The sequence below is a fragment of the Arachis hypogaea genome, chromosome 17, assembly GCF_003086295.3.
Source record: "Arachis hypogaea cultivar Tifrunner chromosome 17, arahy.Tifrunner.gnm2.J5K5, whole genome shotgun sequence".
In the NCBI taxonomy this organism is placed as follows: Eukaryota; Viridiplantae; Streptophyta; class Magnoliopsida; order Fabales; family Fabaceae; genus Arachis; species Arachis hypogaea.
The window spans coordinates 132369176-132380635 of NC_092052.1; positions in this window are offsets into that span (position 1 = coordinate 132369176).

Below are 11460 nucleotides of genomic sequence, written 5' to 3' on the forward strand. Positions count from 1 at the left end.
AAGTACAAATTTGAAAGAAAGACCAGTCATCACACTGATTACAAACTTAAGCGGTTAATTGTCTTAGCTTATTATTCTATCAGTTTATTTGGACAATATTAGCTTCTTAATTTAGTTTGTTGCATCTCTTTTTTTTTTTTGGTAAAACAAATTTTTGAGAAAATAAATTTTAAAAGCTCTTTGGAGCCGAGAATCGTTTTCAATACACTGATCAACATCCATCTAATTAAGATTAACAAACTTACATATTTCATACAGCCAGTTGATAAATAAAACTTAACAATTACTTCATTAAACCTAGAGGGAACCCAACAGAAAACCCTATTCCATTAGGACCCAAATTAAGTTTCTTTGTGGTCAAAACCCCAACCAAAGCACCATCTTCATCGTCCCTTACAACCCCATAAAGGCAGGTCTCTCATCTTATCAAATCAAAAAGAACCTTTAAAAAAGAACCACAGGAAGACTATTAGGCATAATCTATTCCTCTAACATTTCCCCAAACATTTCAACTTGTCCCCTAAGCTCCTCGTTCTCAAGCTCAAGTTTACGAATTTGGTCGTTCAATCGGCCAACTTCTTCCTTCTTCTCCTGATTCAACTGGGCCGTGACACGTACAACAATGCAATGATTGTAATCACGAATAGTATAACCCGTAGTAGAAAGAATCTTATCCAACATTGTGAACGAAACTTCTTGACGAGCAAAGCGTTCGCTGTAGCACAACGGACCGTGAGCTACAAGATCGAGTCCTCTTCCATTGTGGGGGAGCACCACCGTGAAACCAAAAAGCACATTATCATCCTTCGGGTTGATCTCGCGGGGGACAAAAATTGGGAGACCAATTTGAAAGAACGAACACGCTCTCAACAACATTAATTCCATGTCTTCTACATGCATGAACGCCCTCTCACTTGCTGGCTCTACCACTGCACATCAACATCACACTCACTCTGGCATTAAAAGCTTGCTAAATGAAAACTTAGATAAAAGTTTTAAAAGTAAAGTTTTTGCATCTCACCTCCCTGTAAACCACTCATCCCAAAAGCTTAAGCTGATGGGAGAAGGCAACATTAATGGTTATACATCTAACACTCCCCCTCAAACAAGAGCCTCTTTTGGGTTTGTTTGATTTTGCATAGGCCTTCTTTTCTCTTTTATTTGCCTTATGCCACTTTTGGGGTTCACCAAGGATCGAACTCTTGACCTTTCGGACATAGAGCTCTGATACCATGTTATGAAACCACTCATCCCAAAAGCTTAAGCTGATGGGAGAAGGCAACATTAATGGTTATACATCTAACATTCCGGAAGATACTAGCTGCGATGAAGACATTGAACAGAAGGCCCCCTCTAACAACTTGGAAGGTTTTCTTCTCACTGTTTGAACAGGCGGTGTTGGCTGTCGGGCGGGAGAAGCTGCGGCGCTGCGCAGCCAAGCCACGGCCTCAGCCAAATCACGGAACCCACGATGTTCGCTGTTTCGATAGCCATTGACTTGTTGCTCACACTCCTGCCATGAGCGATAAACGCCGGAACCCGACCCCTTCGCACCGCGTAGAACGGAAAACGGCCACCATCAGTGCTCATTATCACTTAAGTATACAAAAGAAAATGTGTTTCGTAGAGCAAGTAGACAGAAAGCACCCCTGACACCACTAATATCTTTTTTCTCAGCTAACACTAATTCGTAGAACACATAAGGAGAGCATTTTATAGGCCACCTAAAAGTTCATTCCAAAGAAAATAATAATAATAATAACAATAATACTAATAATAATAACAAGTAACATAAATAATAACTATAACAACATTATTAGTAAATAATTGTCTTACTAATAACCATCATGAATAAAAATAAAAATTTTAAACATTTTTTCTCTAACAATTACAATATTTACATCACACCAACATATTCTGTCACTAAGACAAATGTTGGCAGGTTGATTTAAAATTTTGTTTACATAAAAGATGAAAAAATAGGAGATAAAAAGAGGGAAAAAAAATGACCACCTAAAATTTGGGAAAAAAAATTCGGTTTTTAATGTCTTAATGGAAAAAAGAAAAAATAGGTCTCAGGAACAACATAACTAGGAATATCATTATTCATTATTTCTGTTGGTCTTTCATAAATACAATAAAAAATTATATTCTAAAATTATAGACTGTTTGCAAAATTAAATTATTGAACAATAACATTTAATACCATAATTATTGTTTCTGTTATAGGCCATATTATGTATATCAATAATTTTTACTGATTATTTAATTTTATGATTATTTATTTTCATAGCTTTCGTATTTTTATTCTAATTTATTTTTATAATATTTTTTTTTACTTTTTTCCCCTCATATTTATGTTTCTTATTTTTATTTGTATTTTCATTCACCTATTTATGTTGAGTGAAATTATTAACAATTTAAAAAAAATAAAAATTATAAATATAGCGATAAGAAAACCGAGTAATAAAATAACTGGGAGTACCGTACTCTCTACGATACAAGTAAATAAAGGTGATTGTTATTGACAATTCATTTTTAAAAAATGCTCTTTAATTTCATAAAAAAAAATTAACAATTCATTTTCAATTCAAAAATTATATTATCACTATCTTTTATCTTTGCCAACAAATATGGTCACAACTTTAATTATTAAATTATACATTATTATAGGCTTTTTATTTATGATATTTTTTTTTTTTACTTAATACTTTTAAGCAAAACAAAAAATCTTGTAACATGATAAACATACCTCTTTTTTTTTTTTTTGGGTCAATCTAATCCAATCCTTTTTTTTGGTGGTCTTACAATCCACTATTAGTAATAAGACAAAGGCTTTTTTGGCTAAACCCAAACCCTTTTTTTGTAAAATAACCCATCTCATTTTTGCTACAACTTCCAACCTTAATTACAAAAAATATTAACACCTTATTTAATCCAACGTTAGAAACATAAACACCTGAAAAGTAACCGACAAATAAAAGTGTGTGGGACCCATATTCTGTTGCAACGCAGAAAGCTACCTTTCTTGGGCAGTCTCTCTCAACGCGTGTCATTGCGGCAGCCACTCCATTTGTCATCAGCATGTAAAAAAGGTATATGGGTTCAGCATAGTAGAATCGTCCTACATTTAAATATGTATTAGAACAAAAAAAGTACATCAATTTGTTACAAATGACTCAGAAACGGCTAGACCTCTTATATATGAGTTTAATATCACTCAACTAATTCAATGATAAGAAAATACATTATTTATTTGAAAATGACATGATTAAGAAATTCTTGTGTCATGATTAAGAAATTTCAGTGTCAAAATTAAGAAACTTCTTATGTCACAATTAAAAAATTTTGGTGCTATTTTTCTGATAAATTTGTATAATTCAAAACCTCCCTCCTCCTCCTCCTCCTCCTCCTCCTCCTCCTCCTCCTCCTCCTCCTCCTCCTCATCATCATCATCATCATCATCATCATCATCATCATCATCATCATCATCTCTACCTCCTCTTCCTCCTTGTCTTCTTCTTAACAAGAACCTATGTATGGTTACAAAATTTTGGTGTCAAAATTAAAAAAATTTCTATGTCACAATTAAAAAGTTTCACTTTTATTTTTATAATAAATTATGCACAATTTAAAACTCTATCTCCTCCTCTTCTTTTTCTTCATCATCATTTTCCTCAAATTCTGACAATTTCACACCATCATCTTCATATCTCCTGGGCTGCCAATTGTTGGGTGACACCCTCTCCCTCAGCTTTCATGGTGACTTCTTTTGGCATTGCTTCTTGACTTCCAACTTCTCCTTCTCTCCCTTTGATCTTCGTTTACTTCCTACAGTCGACTTGTTAGAACTTTCTTTCTTTGCCAGTTGCTTCAGTTTCAGCTTTCCTCTCCTAGAACTTTTATTCCCTCTACTAGCACCAATGGAAAATGTTCTTTTTATTTGGAGGGAAAGGAGAGCATTTCCAACATCAGCATTGATTCTTCTTTTTTCCATTGAATATTAGATTGTTGATAAAATTGTGAAAGAATAGGAAAAGCAAAGAAAAGAACTTTTATTGATTGTTGATTGATTGAATTGTACTGAAGTGTGTTGTAAACTATGAAGGTAAAACTAAATATATATAGAGTATTGTCCTATGAAAGATAAAAGCAAATAAAGATAAGATAAGAACAATTAAAGATAAGATAAAGATAAGATAATAAAGACTAAAATTAAAATTGAATTTTTTGTATCCTGTTGGGCTGAATTTGTGGGCCACGATACTTCTTTATTGTTGTCATGGGCTAAAGTAGAAGAGTAGTTTAATACGCCCCCGCAAGCTGGTGGATAGAAGATGTCAATAATCCACAGCTTGGATAAGTTCCGATGAAATTGTTGAGAAAAGCGCGTCTGACGTGGTGACGCAGAGGAAGATGCGTACGGCAGAGCTTGAGCTGCCTACTGCAAAAATATAAAAGGAGATGCTGTGCTTGAGCAGCGATCTTCAAAAACTGCGTGCGGTGGAGCTTGAGCTGCCGGTGGCAAAAACATAAAAGGAGATGCTGTGCTTGAGCAGCGATCTTTAAACAATTGCGTGCGGCGGAGCTTGAGCTGCCGACGACAAAAATACATAAAAGGAGATGCTGTGCTTGAGCAGCGATCTTTAAACAATTGCGTGCGGCGGAGCTTGAGCTGCCGACGACAAAAAATACATAAAAGGAGATGCTGTGCTTGAGCAGCGATCTTTAAACAATTGCGTGCGGCGGAGCTTAAGCTGCCGACGGCAAAAATACATAAAAGGAGATGTTGTGCTTGAGGGAGAGAGAGCAAGCAGCGATCTTCATAAAAAAAAGAATGAAAAAATAAAAAATAAAAAAATAAGCGCGTAGAGCGCAATAAAGAAAAAGGGCGCGTGGAGCGCAATAAGAGTGCAGATGGAACTGCTAGAACAGATGCAGGTTGAACTGCTGAACCAGAATGCTGATTGAACTGCTAGAATAGATGCAGATGAAACTCCCAGAAGAAGGAGCAGATGAAACGCACACTGGCCATAGTGACTATTCCATGAATGATAGTTGTTTCCTGTTAGAACAGGTGTAACCAAGACTGATGTTGAATTTTTTACTTGAATGGCAGTAATAAGGATTGGTTGGATTTCGAGCTAAATTGGGAGATTGATTATTGTGGGAGGAGGTTGAAAAAGAAGTATGGTGATTTCTCACTGAAAAGATGATAACTTATATATCCTCTTCAAGGAGGATACCATGGCTCTGATACCATGATAAAATTGTGAAAGAATAGGAAAAGCAAAGAAAAGAACTTTTATTGATTGTTGATTGATTGAATTGTACTGAAGTGTGTTGTAAACTATGAAGGTAAAACTAAATATATATAGAGTATTGTCCTATGAAAGATAAAAGCAAATAAAGATAAGATAAGAACAATTAAAGATAAGATAAAGATAAGATAATAAAGACTAAAATTAAAATTGAATTTTTTGTATCCTGTTGGGCTGAATTTGTGGGCCACGATACTTCTTTATTGTTGTCATGGGCTAAAGTAGAAGAGTAGTTTAATAATTGTTGTTGTATCACTATAGCACCATGTTCCAACAGCACTTCATTCCTCCTGTCTTTACTTTGAGCCTCTTCTTGTTCCGCTCTAGTTTTATAGTTACCTTCCTAAACCAATAGTCCAGCAAAGCCTTTAATCAAACTGATGGCTGGGGTTGGTTTATTGTTTTTCTCCTTCCATCTCCTTTTTCTATTTGAATTGTTTGGATTTTGATTTTTCTTCAATTTTTCTATTTTTCTCCCAAATTGTTTAGCTCTTAACCACAGTTTCCACCGGTCCACCACTGTTTCACCTTTGATCCAAAGACTACTTCGATAAAGATATTAAAAATGTCTTTTTTTTTTAAGATGTTTATATGTCTCATGATATTATTGGACATCTTTATTAAACCAATTAATAATTTATTTTTTAATAAATCAAAACAAAATCGATTTATTATAACAACAATAATAAACCCAACACTATAATTATTAGACCCAATTTGATCCGACCAATTTACACAGTTTAAATCGAATCATGTTTAAATTTTTTGATAAAAAGACAAATATATCTCTGATTTTTTTTTTTTTAAAAATCTATGATTTAGTGGATTATGTAAATTGATCGGTTCGATCGGATATGATAACAATTGAGTTTATTGTTATTGTTATAAAAAAATTGGTTTTATTCTAATTTGTTAAGAAATTCAAAAAATAATCAGTTCATTAATACGTCCAATGATAATGCGACACATAAGTGACTTTACAAAAAGACATTTTACGCATCTTTATGGGAGCATCCTCCTTGATCGAATCCTCAGAAAACATATTACAATCTCTAACTTCATGTCCTATATGTCCGCAATAGTTACAGAAGTTCCTATCTTCTCATATCGGACCTGTAATTCTATCACCTTTTATTAGTCCCGACAATCTTGAGAATCCTCCTTAGAAGTTTAGTGATGTCTAGATTGATATTTATCTTTATAATTTTCTCTTTTTTTTTACGAACATCATAAAAACCTACTTCTAAAATCTCTCCCATTGTATCTTCCACATTCTTACCCAACTCTTTTTTCTTGTAACACTTTGATAAATCCCACAATTAAATCCAAATTGGCACATAAGAAAAATATTAGAGATTATGAATTTTGCATGCCACCTTTTTAGGTTTAAAATATAGTTCTTAAAGGTCCATGGAATTCCTTTCTCAATTCTTATCAAATCTATTTCTTTTTAAAAAAAAAAATTGAAACAAATTACCTCCCAAATCTTTAACCTTAAATCCATATGGTTGCCTTCAAATGGCGTATATGGCTGCTTCCAGCGTTCCTGCATTAAAACTTCTGTCCACCAAAAGCTTTCTTACTAAGCTACATGAACAATGTCCAATCCCTCCTTCACGTTAGAGTCAGTAGAGAAATTTATCACCTATTCTTTCCATTTTCCTTCTATCTCCTCTTCTTCCATTTTCCTTCTATCTCCTACGTTCACTCTTATTACAAGTATGGACATAGTAGATCCAATCTAGATATTCAGAATGTTGAATTTTGAAAAATAAAAATTATTCTACTAAACCCTAGCAAAGCACTAAAAAAGAGACTATGAATATGAGTGTCAATTAGATGGGTAGGGACGGATTTTACCTTATCCGACTCCATTTTCTTATAATAATTCGTATAGAATCCATCTTCACTTTTACCCGCAGGTAGTAAAAAGTTAAACAATAATATGTTTCTGCGAGTTTTCGTTTCGTCCCTATCCGTCCTTATAATTATTAAAATCTAACAAATAAAATTAAATTTCAAAATTTATATAACCATCATTATATACATAACATAAATTAAAGTAAAATTTAAATATAATATAATATTATTAATTATTTTATATATATATATATATATATATATATATATATATATATATATCTAAATTCAATTTTGTTTTGCCTCATCCAAAATTTTATCTAGTTAAAAATTTACCTCGAACAAATAAAAACGAAATGAATACTAACAAATTCGAATAGTGTTATGATAAGTGACTATAAATGGACGGACACTTAACCTTGACAAAGTGGTAGGAATTGTTAGTTTGTTACACACAAGTATGTATGTGTTCAAGCCGATTAGTATTTCTTATTCAAAGTAAACTTTGTAATGTCCACATTCCAGAACTATCTGACTTTGAACCACATTTTGGTTTCAAATTCCTTTTTAAAATAAGATTATGTTACTTGAGGCCACATTTATTTCGCTTTCATACAATATTATAATGTATGACCAAAATAAAGTAGTATGAATAATAATCGAAACAAGTGTACGCGTGGACCCGGCCTGGTGTATATGATTGAAATTCTCTTTTTTTAAAAATATATATAATTATATATACGGCCTATATATACCTGTGAGTTTAATTTATTCTTTTGGTAGAAGACAGTAACTTGTGTGCATTAAAAGTGCGTTTTCAATTAAGAATGTAAACAAGTATAATTAAAGGATAGGATGTTTAGACACCAAAAAAGAAAAAAAGGATACGATATTTGTTCAATTATACGTTTTAATGTAATAGCCTTTATTTTGAAATTTAAGTATAAAATTAAAAACAACAATGAATTTATGCTTAAAAATTCCTTTTGTCATAATTGTCAGCTTGCAGAAATTCAATGAAACAATTTATAACAGCAAGTGACGTTGTTGGATACACATAATTAAGCAAAAACCATTAGAGATTTGATTTAACTGCTGTGTACTCCCTCTATTTATATTAAATTTTTTTATTTAATAAATATTAAAACCATTATTAAAAATATTATGGACAAAAATGGTATACCAAGAATTTGGATAAAAATTTATTCAATGTTCGACACGAAGGTAACGCATATTAGAAATAAATAACATCATCATTTGGGAATATGAAAAATCACGATATCGAAATGTATACCCAAGACCTAGAAAAGGTCTAACGGTCTCATAGTGGCAATATATAGAGGAAAAGGGGAACTCAAGGTAAGATATATTTTATCACTGAAACCATCCTTAGTGCACTAATAGTTTAAATTTCGGAATGCCTTCGCAGGTTGTCCTCTCAACTTGGTGTCCAAATAGCTTACGTCAGAGTCCCAAAAACTCATAAGCTCGTAACCAACTAAAGGTATGCCATCTATGAGGACCTTAAGATGCTTAGCATCATGGCTGAACATAAAATACAATAAACCATCAACCCAAACACACCTCATAAGAAAATGCTTCATGAGGACGGACACGAAACTGATCCTAATACCATGGATGAACATCAAGTCCCTCCAGGTTTTGGGCAGTATCAGGACCACAATGCCGGAGTTCGGCATTTCATTGGCTTGGGTCTGGCAGATTACGTTCATGCGATGCAAGATATGCGTCATAAGATGCATGAGTTAGAGTGAAGACTTGAAGAACGCTCACATTCTTGGCGATCCCGGTCTCGGAGTCGAATGATAAGAGGGTGGCGTAACAGCCGAGAAAGAAAAACCCCAGAGAAATCCCGAGATTGCCAACATGAGGACGGTCACCAACGTTCTTATTCACCATGGAGGGATAGAAGAGAGTCCCCCAGTGTGAAGAAGTACATTGGGATTATGAGAGACAAGGAAGGACTAATTCCCAGTCCGCTCAGTCTAAAAGGAAGCGAACTCCACAAAGGAGTCCGAGTCTTAGAAGGCGCAGGGATTCTTGGGAACACGTTATTATGGGGCAAACTCCATTCGCCTTGCATGTCCTTCAGGTCAAACTGCCCAAACATGCATTTTGATAAGCCAATAGACTTCAAGTACGAAGGCAAATCAGATCCTCAATAACACAATGATGCCTTTGAGGCACGAATGAACTTAGAAGGTGAAGGAGATGCGATAAGGTGCAAGGCATTCCCAGTTACTCTGTCTAGACCAACGATGGTTTGGTTTAATACTTTACTTTCTGGTTCAATCTTTTCGTTTCATGATATCAAGATAAAGTTCCTTGCTCATTTCACCACAAGGCGAATTCAAGCCAAGCACCCCATTTCATTACTAGGTGTGGAGCAAAGAACCAGTGAAAGCATACGAGATTACTTAGATCACTTTAATAAAGCACTCTTGGAGGTTAACACACGAACTCCTGAAGTCGTGTGTCTGAATTACTTGAGGGAGATTTTAGAAGGCATCTCACTTCTAAAAATGTCAAATTCACAGAAGAAATTCATCAAATTACTCTGGAATACATGAGGGATGAAGATGTTTCTAGAGTAGTTTCGACGAAACGAAAGAATTTAGCCCCCTCACCTAATAAGACTGGGAGCTCGGGTCAAACTACTTTGAAATCATCAGTTTTTCGTGTAGGGAAGTTCTCCTCGTATATCCCTCTAGTTGCATCATTGGCAGAAGTTTATCAATAAGTATCACATAGGAGCATACTTCCCAATGCAAGATAAATACGACCAAGGACTTCCTTAAACAAATCACAATAATAAGATTATCACAAGTCCTATAATCATAGGATGAAGGACTGTATAGATTTGAAGGATACTTTAAAACATGCTATTCAGGATAGAAAGTTTTTCGAGATCGTTCAACACGTTAGGCCATCTCGACAGCATAACGATGATGAAGATCAGGAAGTCAGAAATCCTAGAAATGCTAAACCCAGTGAAAACCAAGACACCATTGCTCAAGTAATAATAAATGTGGTGGTAGAAAAGAATAGATTGGCGAAAAAGACATTAAGATGGCGAGTTTCAAAGTGCTAAAAGTGCAAAGTGTTCCAAATATTCAATTCACATAACTTCCAAGTTCCAACATACTACATCTAACAATGGACTACCTCATATTTAAAAAGATAAACATATAAATTAAAAATGAAAAATGTTAGATGACTAATTTTTTTTTATATTTATCTTATATTTGAGTTATTATTAATTATTTTTTTTTACTAAAAATATTAACACCAAATTTTTTTTATTTAATTATAATCGGATCCAAGATGATTAACAAATAATCCCTATTAAAACTAGATCAAACGACGACGCATTTCTTGACCTAATTAATTCCAATAGCAAGATTACCAAGTTATCCTAACTAATAGGTTACTATTTTAACGTAAATTATTCGTATAAAATATAATAAAATTGAGAATTAAAATTTATTTAATTAATAAAAAATTAGGTAAAGTATACTTTTTGTTATTAACATTTTCGATTTTTTTTAAACATATTCCTAATATTTACTTTCATTTAATTTTATACCTAATTTCTTCATTCATTTGATTTTATTCTTAACGTTTTTTATTTGTATTAAAATTATTCCCAAAAAATTTTAATTTTGCTCCTAACATTTTATATAAAATTAATATTTAAGAATAATTTTGACATAACTCGAAAATATTAGAGACATAATTGAATGAGACTAAACGTCGGAATACTAAAAAAAAATTGTAAATGTTAGAGACAAAAAATATATTTTATTTTAAAAAATATTTATATTCCTTACTTAATAATAAAATTTAAGAATAAATTCAACCACAAAGTACTCACATACCGAATTTGGCTATACTTGTAGTTGAGAAAATATGAAATAATGAAAAGATGGGCATATAAATTAGAAATGAAAAGTATTAGATGACCAATTTTTTTTATATATATTTATCTTATATTTGAGTTATTATTAATTAATTTTTATTTTTTTACTAAAAATATTGACATAAAAATATTTTTTTATTAATTATAATTGGATCAAAGACTGTTGACCAATAATCCTTGTTATACCAATGATCAAATGACGCATTTTTTTGACCTAATTAATTGCTTTGATAGTTGTAGTTTCTGTTTCTATTTTTATAACTAAACAAATTTATTGTTAAGAAAGTAGATATATTATAGATGAAAAATGGTAGTAAATTTCATAGATTGTTTTGTCTT